Below are 15,621 nucleotides of genomic sequence, written 5' to 3' on the forward strand. Positions count from 1 at the left end.
GGGATGGGTGAACCCCTTTTTTGGGACGGGATTTAAAGTAGAGGGCCGGGTGTCCTAAAACAGGTCGGGAAAGGGTTTAGGATTGGATTAGGCGGACCTCTACCGCGGATCCGCCTAATCCAACCCTAAACCCTTTCTCTTGCTACTCATTCAAGGGGCAGGAAGACCAAAAGATAGCCTACAAGGGGGACGGGTGAAACCCTTTTTTGGGACGATATTTAAAGTAGGGGGCCGGGTATCCTAAAACGGGACGGGAAAGGGTTTACGGTTGGATTAGGCGGACCGCTACCGCGGATCCGCCTAATCCAACCCTAAACCCTTTCCCTTGCTACTCATTCGAGGGGCAGGAAGAATAAAATATACCCTACAAGGGGGATGGGTGAACCCTTTTTTTGGGGACGGGATTTAAAATAGGGGGCCGGGTGTCCTAAAACGGGACGGGAAAGGGTTTTGTGTTGGATTAGGCGGATCCGCGGTAGCGGATCGCCTAATCCAACCCTAAACCCTTTCCCTTGCTACTCATTCGAGGGGCGGGAAGACCAAAAGACACCCTACAGGGGATGGGTGAACCCCTTTTTTGGGACGGGATTTAAAGTAGGGGGTCGGGTGTCCTAAAACAGGACGGGAAAGGGTTTAGGGTTGGTTTAGGCGGACCGCTACCGCGGATCCGCCTAATCCAACCCTAAACCCTTTCCCTTGCTTAACTAATTCGAACTGCGGAAGACTAAAAGACACCCTAGAGGGGCCGAGTGAACCCTTTTTGGGGGACGAGATCTAACTAGAGGGGCCGAGTATCCAAAAACGGGACGGGAAAGGGTTTAGGGTTGGATTAGACGGACCGCTACCGCGGATCCGCCTAATCCAACCCTAAAACCTTTCCCTTGTTCATTGCATGGAACAATATGTAAGATAACAAATACAAAATTAAATGGAAAATTATAAGTAAAGAACATTGCATTATACATAGAAAAGTGATCCATACAAATATTTAAAATAAAGTACAAGATTACATGATAATTTGTTATCCAAAATGTTAAACTAAGACGTACATAATTATATAGAAGGTCGACACTACTACGAAATTATACAAAATAACAAAAGGGCAAAGTTAAAACCTTAAAGTGCGAATGTAACACCCCCTCATACCAAGGTACCTTACCAAGGACTACCCTAGCATGAAAGGCTGTTACCATCTCGGTTGCCGGAGGTAAGTATATATCAAAAGCAACAATCTAAAAAGTCATTTATTAAAGTATAAAGAGTTAGCGATTACATAAAACTCGGTCGACTCAAAAATAAAAGTATAAGGTCTCAATACAATGAAATCAAAAACAACTAAACTTGTAATAATGGAAGCTAGACTCAAGTGATGACTCCCATGACTATCCCATAGCTAAACATCCGCATTACTGTCATAATCGCTCACCATCCCCGAATGGATCACCGCAGTTTTACAAAACAACAACACGGGTCGACTGTTCAATCAAGATAAGACAAACACATAATGTAACCGACTGATCATCCTCCATCCCCGGTCTCCCGATCTCACACAGTAACCGACTACACACCAATGTGTGTAGCCCTGCCAGATTACCCATCGCAACATGTAATCCTCGCCGCCAGTGGGTGACCGCAGCCCATTCCCACCTAGTCCAGCTCTTCAACGAGCGACTAACAATCCCTGTCCCTTAATGTGCACATCCCCTACCGTGACGGGTTCCACGGAGGGCGAACTAGGGCGTGAAGCCACTCCCACAAGTGACTCCACCACAATCACACACACAGCATCACAGCTGTCACAACACCACAACCGTCACAACACAACTACACCAACATCGTCACCACAACACCCAACCTCCGATGATCAACAGATAACAACAATTATAAAACATATGCAATCTCAATCAATTAACAGTACTGAGTAGGAGAAACCCTACCTTTTCGTAATCCGCTATGCTGCAATCAATGATATAGTTGCACAACAATTACCACATCGTCACCTACAACAATTATAATCCACAATCAACACACATATGATGAACAAACCCAAAACCCCCAAATCACAAATTGGGGCAAAACCCTAAAAGACAACCTATTAGCAGATTACAACGAACTAGAGACTTACCCATTAAATTAAGACAAGAGACGGAAGTGTAGACTTGCGACCGATCAATTAGCCTTGAGAATGGTTAGGGTGATTAGAGAGAGAAGTGAGCGTCGTTTAGTTTTGGTAAAATGATTCAGAAACCATAAAAGTATAATTTATAATAATCTCTAATCACCTTAACCAAATCGTGGAGTTAAACCTGTCAGACCGGATACTCGGTCGAGTATAAAGTATACTCGGCCGAGTACCCTCTACTCGGTCGAGTATTACCCATACTCGGCCGAGTATTCCTGGGAAGAAGCCAAACAGAATACCCAACACACTTTACTCGAACCGAGTAGGCTATACTCGGTCGAGTACTAGCCTATAAAATCCATAGTATTACAGCGAAGCCTTAGTTATACATATAGTACATTACAAACAAGGGACAACTCTACGCTATATATACATCATCAAAGGTAAGTCAAGAAAAGATATATTTCTACGAGTGACTAGTAAGTCAGCAGCAATACCAATAGCTATATCTCGTTCTTCACTCGGCGTAGCTAAAGCATGGAATGACTCATTAACTTGACTGCGTGCAACATCATCAAGAGCATTTAGATGAGTACTCTGAGATGGAATTTTTGCTTGGTGATAATGCAGTAAGAATTAGGCAATCACATTCTCCGTCATGAAACATTTGCATGTTTGAAAGACTATTCTAAGACCCCTACGAATAGTCCGAATGCCATTCACATCATTTATGTCTACTGAAAGCCAATATGCCATGGTGACCCCAGGTGCACTTTTGTGGATCAGAAATAGTTGAGCCCAATTTCGACATACGAGAGCCATATGTGCTTTATCTTTGTAATGATCAATTTTAGAGAAGATTTGTTGCATAATATCTTGATTATTAAAAACAGAATGATATGCTTGGCCAGGCACTATAACTTCCTTTAACGGCGAAAAAGATAAATCCATAGCTGTTTGTTTTTCAGTGACATAAAGCTCGCGAAATGACAGTTGATCCTGGTCAAGAAGATTAACAACACAACCATTGCACCAAGTTGTCATACTTGTCTATGAAACAAGTGAAATACAACTATTAGTTAAACAAAAAAAATGTGAAAATACAAAACCCAAATTCCTAGTTAGTTGGACTAACAAGCTGGGAAAATAAACAAAGGTGAAGGAGGGTCACAAAATTAGATCTAGGAATCACAAAAGCAGGGAAAATAAAAAGGTTTAGTTTCTCAGACCTTGTTTTGTGAATCTCAGACCTTGTTCAGTGATTCTAAGGGCTTGTTTTGTGAAACTTGGTCATTATAAGTGGTTAAAATCATCTATTTTGCTCATACCTTTAATTGGTGAATTCACAGACCTTGTTTTGTGAATCTCAAACCTTATTCAGTGAATCTAAGGGCTTGTTTTCTGAAACTTGGTCATTATAAGTGGTTTAAATCATCTATTTTGCTCTTTTCTTCTTAATTTGTTTCTCTGCTTCTTTGTAATCTCAGACTTATTTAATGAACACTCAAGCAACAACACATTTAAGAAGACAAAGTAGCTAGTGTAATTTATGCAAACCTCTGAAAATGCAACACGCAGCCAAAGAATGACAAGCTAATCACAAAATACCGTACTCAAGCAGGCAAAAACTGACAAAAATAGAGGCAAAACTACTAAAATTAAAATAGAAGCAACAACAGCAGAAGTCAGATTAAGTTTGAAGATAATATAATAATAAGCTACTGGTTTCACAAATTTACCTCATAGATTCACAAAATAAGTTCTAGGTTTCACAGAAGCAGGTAAACGAAATCTTAACAAATAGATGACAAACATTAAGTCCAAGTTTGAAGATAATATAACAATAAGCTACTGGTTTCACAAATTTACCTCCTAGATTCACAAAATAAGTTCTAGGCTTCACAAAAGCAAGGAAACGAAATCTTAGCAAACAGATGACAAACATTAAGTCTAAGTTTGAAGATAATATAACAATAAGCTACAAAATTTAACTGAATTTAAGTGATAATAGGTAAGAAAGAGGGAAAACCGTACGAAGAAGCAGAAAAATTGCTTTTCAATTGATGTTAGGCGTTCCGACGATGCTTGATTATGCTAAAGTAAACGATTAAAACCTGCATAAAAACAAAAATAATAAGTAATTTAAGCACAATGATAATGACGAAGAGGATATGGAACTTATTCAATCGAAAATACCTGATTTGAAGAGGATAATGGCGGATGGGAATCTCACTAACAATGGCGGTCGGAAGCTCAGTGTTAATGGCGAGTGACGAGCTGAATACGAGTTGAAGAGTGAGAGAGAGAAGATGAAGAAGGATGAAGTAAATGAGAAGAGTAATGACCGTGTGTTTTGAGAAGATAATGGCGGATGGGAAGCTCACTAGCAATGGCGGTCAGAAGCTCAACGTTAATGGCGATGCGAGCTCGAGTTAGAGAGAGAGAGAGAGAGAGGGGAGAAGAATGATGCGTAAATGAGGAGTAAATGAATTGAGTTGGGTGTGTTATGACATAATATAGGGACACGTGTCATAATCTGGTGAGCCTACAATTATTAGATCCAATGGTTTAAAAAGGGTTTAGCTGCCTCACCCTAAGTAGGGTGCCTCATATGATTATATTATATATATATATATATATATATATATATATATATATATATATATATATATATATATATATTGATGCGTGTCATTTATATGATGTTTTACACCTCATTTTACACGCATTTCAGAGCTCATTTATGTAGTTTATGCTACTATTCCCCCTATTTCCGTCTACTTTCGTGTTTTTTGTACATTAATGCAGAAATGTGAAGAATCCGGCGGAAATCAAGCTAAATCCGTCCCCGAGTACAATGCATTGCATTTGACGTGAATTATTTACTCAAGGAACGAGCTTGGTGCACATTTCGAGACCCGAAAGACAAATCCACGAGAATTTAGAAGTCAAGTATCGCCTACTTGATCGATCGACACGCTGCCCTTATTCGATTGACCAGATCACGAGTTCCAAGAGCTCTGTTTATTAGAGTCCGTCGATCGACCGGTCACACGTGGTCGATCGACCAAGCCGCTTAATCTGCGTGAATTAATAGAACGAGGAATAGGAAGCCCATTGTGTTTTAGGTTTTGAGAATAAAGCTACGTGATATTTATATATAACGTAACCTGCTCATCCATATACAATCATCCGATTTTATTCGATTTTCGATTTATCATCAAATTTTAGGGTTCATTAGTTTAGAACAATTTCCTTCAATAAAAGTTACTTTCGCTTTCGGTTTTGATCTCTATTCCTGCTTCCATTTGGTAATCTTCTGCTCTTATTTTAAGTTTATTACTCTGTTTGCTCGTAGTATAGAATTGCTAGACTAGTTTCCCGAAGCCGAAATTATCGTTTTATGTTATTTGCTTGTTTAATTATTTCAATCATGAATTCAGTAGTTTTATTCCTTAATCTCATTGTTGTTTTCGTCGTAGTCATGAGTAGCTAAATACCTTGTGCTAGGATGTAAGGAAACTGTAGTGTAGGCGGCATTAGAATAGTACGACCTAAATCGCGTCATGGTCGATCGACTAGGTTCCCTGGTCGATCGACTGGCCACGTGAGTATTAGTTTTGTTTTAATTAATTTAATCTCCATATTTGACGAATCGAGTGCACGCGACTAGTTGAATGTCTAGGATTTGACCGACCCAATAAAGATCGAAAGATAGAGAAGGGAAATAGCCTACCTAATTAAGACGACTAGATTAATGGGATCGAAAGATGAGTTAATTTAGCCTTTTTAGTCACTATTAAGGACGAAAGTTAGTATTAGTGATATTAGGGACCTGTAGCGAGATCGAAAGATGCTACCTGTAAGAATGGACCGAGAGGACTTCTTATTTTCCCGTCTCACGTGTTTGTTTTAGACCTACCTAGTACATTGCCGCTGAAACTACAGTGAACCTACCATTTTAGCACCCTGTTAATATTTGTTTTATCCGTTTATTTAGTTTATTGTCTTTTATTGCCTTTAGCTATAGACCAAATCAAATCAAACCCCCACATTTGTTACCTTGGACTTAAAATTAGACAACTAATAATTGCATCGCCTCCCTGTGGTTCGACCCTGTTACCACTAGCTTTTGTTAGTTTTAATAGGTATTATAAATTTTATCTTTGGTGCACACAACGACGGGCATCAAATTTTGGCGCCGTTGCCGGGGAGGCAATTGTTTAAAATTTTTAGTTGTTTTATTTTTAGTCTTTTTCTTAGTTTAAGGGACATCTGTTCCTTAAACTATTCTTATATTCTATTTGTAGTTTCTTCTTATGCGCATGTCACAGGGTGGTGAATTACTACCGTTCAATCCCGAGATTGAGAAGACTTTGCGTGAGTTGAGACGATCATCTAGAGTATTGCCGACAGAGGAAGAGCTGAGTACTCTGTCTAGTTACTATGAGAACGAGCTATTTGAGGAGGATCCACATTCATCTCCTGTTTCCACTTCTTTCACCGAGACCGTCACATCTCCGATTTTCCAGTCATGGTGAAGAAGCAAGTATAGCCTTGATCACTCGGAGGCGGACAAAGTGCGAACCTTTATAAGGGATTCACATTACCAGGGGAGGACAAAAAATTTGAGCCAAAGCCTTCTTATGTTAACCTGGTTGAGAGGAACCAATTCGGGGGAGCTGCAAATGAAGACGCAGCTAAGCACATGGAGACATTCATCGATTATTGCTGTTCCATACCCCCACCAACCGGTGTGACCCAGGACCAGGTGAAGGAAACTATGTTTATATTCTCTCTTTGTGATGCTGCAAGGGAGTGGTACAGAGACCTGGATCGAGCTGCTAATGGGATCACTGATTGGAATTCTTTAGCCCTAGCATTCTACAAGAAATATTTCTTTGCCTCGAAGACTAATGCCATTAGAGCTCAGATCACGAGCTTTAAACAGGGTCCTGATGAGAACTTTCATGAGGCATGGGTCCGTTTCAAGAAGCTGGTGCGAACCATTCCGCATCATGGGTTCGGAAAATGGAGTCTATGTAATCAATTTTATAATGGGCTCTATGACGATTAGAGAGCTATCTTGGATGCGGCAGCTAGTGGCAGATTCCAGGAGAATTTTAGAGAGACTAAGGGGTGGAAAATTATTGATTATTTGGCCACCCATAAAGCTGAGTATGGGAATTCCAGGGAAAATCAAAGGAGGAGTGCTAAATCCCCTTCTGCAGCTGCACTAGAGGCTCTTACGGTGAGGTTTGATAAGTACGAGTTAGGAGGAGCTTCAAAAGGAGGGATCTATCATGTGAATGCTGTTTCAGACGATCCTTTTGTCTGCAAGAGATGTGGAGAAGAAGGACATGTTTCAGACAACTGTCCTAATCCCTATGATTCTTGTGCTGCCTTTCAACATTATAGGCAGACAAACACTTATTTTGAGCCGAATACCCATCCTAACTTGAGGTGGAGTAGCCAAAATGTCCTGAATCCAACTCCACCTCCATAGCAGCAGCAACAACAGAATTATGTGCCCCCTCATAAGCAACAACAGTTCCAAAAGCCTCTGTATGTTCCTCAGCAGCAGCCGCAGTCCCAAGGCTCCGAATTTGCTGAATTGAAAAACTTGTTGCTGAAAGAGTCTCAAGCCAGAGAGGCCGGGATAAAGATGTTAGAGAGCCAAATTGCTCAATTGGCAAGCAAGAATACAACTCGAGCTCCGGGACATTTATCGACGCAGACGGATCAAAAGGAGACCCTTAATGCCATTAATTTGAGGAGTGGGTCTACCTTTGATGGACCCGCTATGGTTGAGGATGTTGCTGAAAAAGATGAGGCGGAACCAAGTAAGAAGAAGGCTGGAACGAACAGTGGAAAGAAAAAGCCGATTACCAGGTATATTAGTCGATCGACTGATATACCCGGTCGATCGACGATCCGCGAGATACAGATAGCTTCGGTCTCAGTAGATGTCAGTCGATCGACTGACCTACATGGTCGATCGACTGATAACGCTGCTGATGGTGAGTCTTTTCTTCCTCCAATGCCAGACAACTTGAGGGACCACTTGTTTCGGGGTACGACGACTCCGAAAATATTGAGGCAAGACCCAAATGCTGATGGGTCAGTCCCGGTTCCGAAATATGACCCGATGACGATTAATGGATCATTTTTGAGACGGTCTGAAGAAGGGTCAAGCTTTAACAAGGAGAAGGTAGTGGATTTTCTGCCTAAATCCACCGATGTCGGCATGAGAGATATAGAGGAGAGGGCTAAGTTACTTCTTTCAGCCCCCTACCCAGAGAGATTAGTGCCGACAAAGGAACGGGTATCGTTTAATAAATTTGAAAATGTCATTCGTAGCTTAAACGTACAAGTTCCTTTTCTTGATTTAGTTAAGCAAGTGCCTGCTTACATGAAATTTATGAAGCAACTTTTGTCTAAGAAGAAGTCACTTGAAACCGTGCATACTGTCCCACTAACTGAGGAGTCATGCTCTTATTTGACCCACACTGCACCCCATAAGCTAGAAGACCCAGGTAGCTTTTCCGTTCCATGTAGTATTGGCACCTTTTTTATTAAGAAGGCCTTGTGTGACTTAGGAGCCAGTATTAGTGTAATGCCCTTGAGTCTTGCTAGGAAGTTGAAATGGACTAGGTTTGCAGTCACAAACATGACAGTACAAATGGCTGATCGATCTGCGGTCCAGCCTATAGGAGTCTTAGAGGACATTCCTGTGCAAATAGGAAAGTTCTTTTTTCCTGTTGACTTCGTTGTACTAGATATGCTCGAGGATGCCCACATTCCTATCATATTGGGTAGACCATTTCTGCACACTGTTGGTGCAGTTATAGATGTTGGCTCAGGGACTTTGACTTTCAAAGTAGGTAAGCATTCCATTGTCTTTGCCCAGACAGCTAAGAAGAAAGACCTCATGTGGCCAGTCACTTGTAATACGGTTTCTGAGAAGAAATCTTATTTTGTGCTTCCTGACATGCCTGTTTCTATGCCTGTTTCTGCTATAACACCTCTGCCCCAGACTGGGAGCAAATTGGAGGAAGATTCTTCTGTTTTGGATGTTGCAGGAGCTGGTTTGGGGAAGGAAGAGCCGTGTGTTGCTCCAGCTGTGAAGGAGCCAATCGTTCAAAGAGGCGGTCTAGGATGTCTTAGCTATGGCACTGATTAGGAGCCCGATGATGAGCCAGTCAAAGCGACGGAGTCCGACTTGGATTCTGATGAGCCAGAAGAAGTCATTGATTGGGGAGATGCCGAAGCCGTTGATCCGTTGAGTTTAGCGGATGTTGGGAGTTGAAAACAGTGCAGCTGAGGAGATGAGCACTGTAGAGGCTACCTCTTGTAGCCAGAAGCCGAGCAAGTGGGCCATTCCGTGGCTGTTCTTGATCAACTATTAGTTGATCAAAGACTTTACAAACATTTTATTGCTTTCGTTAAACTCTTTTTATTGCTTTTGTGTGCGCGAGACTTCGCATTTTAATAAGTTTGCTTAGGATTTTATACACTTTAGACTGTTACTTTGGGTTTTGCGCAATTTTGGGCGTGTTATTTTGTGTAATTGCAGGTTTATAGACCTTGATAGCTCAATTTATTGAGCTAATTGAAGGAAATGAGAAAGTTACAGCAGGTTTTCCAGTCGATCGACTGCCCCTTATGGTCTATCGACTGAGCTGCGATTTTCAGGAGCTTCTGTTCCTGTTCACTCTAGTCGATCGACTGGGTGATGTGGTCGATCGACCACCCCGCGCTGCTGTACTTGTTTTCAATCGTTCCCCTGCTGTGTTTGATCGATATGCGGAGTTGAGGGAGTCTTTTCTCCACTTTTTTATCCAACTCATTTCTGTTTTCTTCCGTTTCTTTATTTTCCACATAATTTTGCGTTCCATAAATTGCTTTCTCGGAATTACACGTGGTATTATTTGTCTTTTCAGGTACTTATTGGTAGCACTGCTGGCTACTGAAACCTCCTAGCTCACGCTGGTTTGGGGAGGTTTCCTTTTGCTGCGCTTAAAGTCTTGTGAGTTTCCGAGTTCTTACTTCATGTCTTATGTATTTAATTTCACGCAAATTCCCGTTTTCCCTTTTATTTCATTATATGATTTTGCACAATGGGGACATTGTGTGATTTGGTTTGGGGAAGGGTTTTGCGTTGCATTCATTCTGTTTTGCATTCACGTTTAGTTTTTGTCTTGTATTGTTTATTTCATTTCTCTTATATATACAGAAAATTCAAAAAAAAATTGCAAAATTTCAAAAATTTCAAAAAATTGCACGTTTATTTTAGCATGTAGGTTGAGTCGGAACGGTAGTATTTCAATGATGACATTGCATTTGCATCTGTTTTTGCCTAAGCCTTGCTTAATTGACATGTTATTTGTAGAATCATATATGCATAGTCTACGAGTTTTCGTTAAATTTCTTGCTGAGCTTGAGATTTGACTTAGATTTTTGGCAACCTACTTATATTTTCTGAGGTTTAGACCCTATAACTGGTGACATTCATGACCAGTTTACTTAGGATTATGAGTAGTTACTCCTTATGAGACATGTTACATCAATGTGAATAAATATGAACTTGATCTGCTTAATACCTATGTGCATTCGGATTGTGGTTAGTTGACACATGTGGAAGAGGTCTCCTTTATTCATTTTTTCCATAAGCTCCACACTGCCAGAAATAGTTTTTTTTTGTCCCGTTAACTACATCCTACATTTAGCCTGTCCTTGTCAAGCTAGTAGATTATGTTCTTGGGATTGTTACTTTAATTTTGGTGGTGAATGCTCTTTTGAGATGATGTTGGGAAAAAGAAAGAAGGAAGGAAAGAAAAGAAAGAAAAAGAGAGGAAAAATGATTCGAAAAAGAGAAAAGAGATGGATGCTGTACTGTAAAGGGCGGTCGATCGACTGCCCTTCTTGGTCGATCGACTGATGCCCGAAAAAAAAAAGAGAGAAAAATCAATTCGCATAATTCAAAATCTTTATTATATGGCGATTTTTGCTCCCATGTTTCATTTGTATCTTATGGGGAGTCGTTTAGTTATGGAGATTGTGAGTTTTGTGCTTGCTAATAGCACCGTGTTGATCGAAGATTTTGAGCAAGAAGTTGGATATTGTCATATGGTTTTGTTAGGGTACTAGCTTGATCACCTATACCTCCACATTTCCATAATTGTTTTGCCTCTTCTTACCCATTACCTCACATATCCCATATTTACCTCGGCATGTGTCATGGTCATCTGTTTGGTTGGAATGCATATGTATGGTTGTAGAGGTTACTTTCATATTAGATTGCAGGCATGTTCTTATAGGTCGTAGTTAGGTGAGAGTCTTTACAATATTACTTCTTTCTATCCTTTACATATTCTCACCTGTATTTATTGAGTGTTATGAGCGACCCGTGAGAGTCCGAATTGATAAGTCTCTATAGTTGACGGTTCAGCAGTTCTTAACGACTACATAACTCGTTTGCATGATTCACATTGCTAATTGATTGTTGGTTGTTGCATTAAATTGGTTAGGCTTTAGAGTTTGCATTTCGCTTTGAGATTGAACTCGTTCCATTAGGTCTTAGGATCGAGTCTAGTTCTTGCTTGGGGACAAGCAAGGGTTTGGTTTGGGGAAGTTTGATGCGTGACATTTATATGATGTTTTACACCTCATTTTACACGCATTTCAGAGCTCATTTATGTAGTTTATGCTACTATTCCTACTATTTCCGTCTACTTTCGTGTTTTTTGTACATTAATGCACAAATGTGAAGAATCCGGCGGAAATCAAGCTAAATCCGTCCCCGAGTACAATGCATTGCATTTGACGTGAAGAATTTACTGAAGGAACGAGCTTGGTGCGCAATTCAAGACCCGAAAGACAAATCCACGAGAATTTAGAAGTCAAGTATCGTTTACTTGATCGATCGATCGACGCTGCCCTTAGTCGATCGACCAGATCACGAGTTCAGTAGCTCCTGTTTATTAGAGTCCGATCGATCGATCGGTCACAAAGTGGTCGATCGACCAAGCCGCTAATCTGCGTGAATTAATAGAACGAGGAATAGGAAGCCCATTGTGTTTTAGGTTTTGAGAATAAAGCTACGTGATATTTCTATATAACGTAACCTTCTCATCCATATACAATCATCCGATTTTATTGAGTTTTCGATTTATCATCAAATTTTAGGGTTCATTAGTTTAGAACAATTTCCTTCAATAAAAGTTATTTTCGCTTTCGGTTTTAATCTCTATTCCTGCTTCCATTTGGTAATCTTCTGCTCTTATTTTCAGTTTATTACTCTGTTTGCTCGTAGTATAGAATTGCTAGACTAGTTTCCGGCCGAAATTATCGTTTTATGTTATTTGCTTGTTTAATTATTTCAATCATGAATTCAGTAGTTTTATTCCTTAATCTCATTGTTGTTTTCGTCGTAGTCATGAGTAGCTAAATACCTTGTGCTAGGATGTAGGGAATCTGTAGTGTAGGCGACATTAGAATAGTACGACCTAAATCGCACCATGGTCGATCGACTGGGTTCCCTGGTCGATCGACTCGCCACGTGAGTATTAGTTTCGTTTTAATTAATTTAATCTCCATATTTGACGAATCGAGTGCACGCGACTAGTTGAATGTCTAGGATTTGACTGACCCAATAAAGATCGAAAGATAGGGAACGGAAATAGCCTACCTAATTAAGACGACTAGATTAATGGGATCGAAAGATGAGTTAATTTAGCCTTTTTAGTCACTATTAAGGACGAAAGTTAGTATTAGTGATATTAGGGACATGTAGCGAGATCGAAAGATGCTACCTGTAAGAATGGACCGGGAGGACTTCTTATTTTCCCGTCTCACGTGTTTGTTTTAGACCTACCTAGTACACTGCCGCCGAAACCACAGTGAACCGACCATTTTAGCACCCTTTTAATATTTGTTTTATCCGTTTATTTAGTTTATTGTCTTTTATTGCCTTTAGCTATAGACCAAATCAAATCAAACTCCCACATTTGTTACCTTGGACTTAAAATTAGACAACTAATAATTGCATCGCCTCCCTGTGGTTCGACCCTGTTACCACTAGCTTTTGTTAGTTTTAGTAGGTATTATAAATTTTATCTTTGGTATATATATATATATATATATATATATATATATATATATATAGAATTAGGATCTCGTGTGAACTAAATTACGGTGCGAACCATACGAATTTATGAAAACAAGTGGATTAAGTTATTTTGGGCCCAGTCACAAACTCACATATCCACTCACTTTATGCTATCCTCTTCTCTGTTCTCTCCTACCACGCAACAAGCAGCCAACTATCATGCCCCGCCACTTTACCGGAGACGCCGCCGCCGGAGCTCCGGTTACAATCATCGTTGGATTTGTTTACAACGTTTTGCCGGAGTTTTCATATTTCCATTTTGTCGCTCATGTGAAGTCTGCACCTTCCACGAGACTCTCATCGGAGATCGACACCTTCTCGCCGTCAGTATCCGGCCAGCAAAAAGAATGGTTATGCGTCGGAATTTCCCAACTAGGTGATAGGTAGTAATTTTTAGGAATTCAATTTGATTCAAATCTTCCAGATATGTCTTCAGTGTGATTAGTTTTTTAAAAAAATTCTGTTATTTTTAGATCTATGATTTAAATCACTCAATTTTTTTTTTAAAAATAATCAGATTTATGCTAGTTGTCGAGTCCCCTTTGACCGAGCTATGGTGGTTTCATGGTGCAAGATTAAACAAAAATATGGTTGCAGGTGGTGAGTTGGTTTGATGTTTGTCGGAGGACTGGTTTGTGGTGAAAACAAGGTGCGGTGCTGCGTCGCCAATGATATGGTACTACCGGTTAGAGCTGGTACGATCTGAAGGTGGTGGTGGTGGCTGGGAGTTAGATGATGGTGGTGATGTATGGATGTGAGGTGAGTAGTGGTAGTAGGGACGCAATTAATGTGGTTATTGTGGCGATGGTGTTGATAATGGTGGTGGGTCGAGTGGCAGCAGTCGATGTATTTTGGATGCTTGAAGGCCCCGCGAAGAATGAGTCGTGGTGGTGGTCATCGGGGATGTAATGGAAATGGATAATTATGGTTAATCCGGGTCATGTGAGGCTCAATGGGTGGCTGATGGTTTATGGATACTGGTTACGCACAAATACGACCTGAGGTACAAGAGTATAGTGTTATAGATACACAAATTGACCTGTGTATCACTCATTGCTAGATACGGTATGGTTGTATGGAGGTCTAAGTTGGATCCTATGTACTCAAAGTTTGCCATTTACGACACTGTTGATGAGGATCGTCAACTGCCTCTATCCCTCTACGATGATATTCTGCTTTGCGATCCCTTTCTCACTCTCAGCAGATTCCGATACAAATACCAATCCAATGCCTAAACTATGGTCATTAGTTAATTGTTTTTGGAGGAATCAATTATGATGATTATGTCGTGGGGGTGACTTTAATGTCTTAGCAGTTAGCACATCATGCCAACAGGCAATAACCATCATCTATAATGAGACTAACTACATAGAAGGAGTATGGGATAATTAACGAGCAAGTTAATGTTGGGTCGTGGTACGTTTTATTTTTTACTATTACCAGATTGTAAATCCGTCGAGGAAAAAATAGCCTTTAGTCTTGTAAATACTCATGTTAAACAAAATTTCATGAATCAAGTATCAACCACCTAAACTTGGTTACAAACTTGAAGTGTTGTATGCCTTATGAATGTGAGGAAAGGAATAATGTTGATTAAACATGGGGAGAGATTTAGTGTAAAGACGCAAAAGAAAACAAAATTAATTGGAAAAAACATCATAAGTTTGGTCGATTTCATTTTCACAAAAAGGCAAATAATGAATATTTTTAGAATGCAAAATATGGCGAACAAAGTGATAAATCATAATCTAGGGTTTCATCGTTTTTTATCAAAATATTGAATTGATAGAAATAATTAAGAGAAAATGTACCAAATAAAAAATTTACCGGGCGCTTGCGAAGTTGTAGTTGAGGCTTGAGAGTGATTTACAAGACTAGAGGCTATCTTTAGGATAGTCGTTGATAGTCATGTATTGTGTCGGTCTAAGAGGGCGATTTTATCACCCTCGTGTCTTTTAATATGGGTCTTTTGGTACACTTTTCCTAACAATTGGTAATCGGTTATATGGTGGCAACTTGTGCATTTTTACTCGGTTGGGCACTCAATCCTTATGCATGGAACCCGAGTGGCATTAGAGCACCTTTCAAAGGTCAAGGCAAGGCACAAGAAGATCATTTGTAACCTGGAAATCAGTTGGGAGAAGTAGGAATGAAGGCTAGAAGAAATGAAGGCAATTGATGAGGTCTAGCTCGAGGAAAATAGAAGTTGATTTGCGAGATCGCGCAGAAACTGCGCAAAACAAAAGTGCAGTGCGCAAAAATGCGCAGCATGAACAGTTCTTGCGCGACTGCGCGCACTGCGCGCATCCCTCGTTTTTACGGGTTTCTC

General features: G+C 40.2%; 1 long non-coding RNA gene and 1 other non-coding gene across 2 annotated transcripts; one reads left to right on the forward strand and one right to left on the reverse strand.

Moving 5' to 3' along the window:
- Window positions 1-7,040: 7,040 nt before the first annotated feature.
- LOC141636187 (small nucleolar RNA R71) lies at window positions 7,041-7,147 on the reverse strand. The gene has a single exon (XR_012540817.1). It is a non-coding gene; the product is annotated as a small nucleolar RNA R71 (small nucleolar RNA).
- A 6,167-nt stretch (window positions 7,148-13,314) lies between these two features.
- On the forward strand, window positions 13,315-14,836 carry LOC141626841 (uncharacterized). Its single transcript, XR_012536428.1, has 2 exons — window positions 13,315-13,675; window positions 13,890-14,836. It is a non-coding gene; the product is annotated as an uncharacterized LOC141626841 (long non-coding RNA).
- Window positions 14,837-15,621: the final 785 nt, after the last annotated feature.

This window comes from Silene latifolia, chromosome Y (assembly GCF_048544455.1).
Source record: "Silene latifolia isolate original U9 population chromosome Y, ASM4854445v1, whole genome shotgun sequence".
NCBI classification, from domain to species: Eukaryota; Viridiplantae; Streptophyta; class Magnoliopsida; order Caryophyllales; family Caryophyllaceae; genus Silene; species Silene latifolia.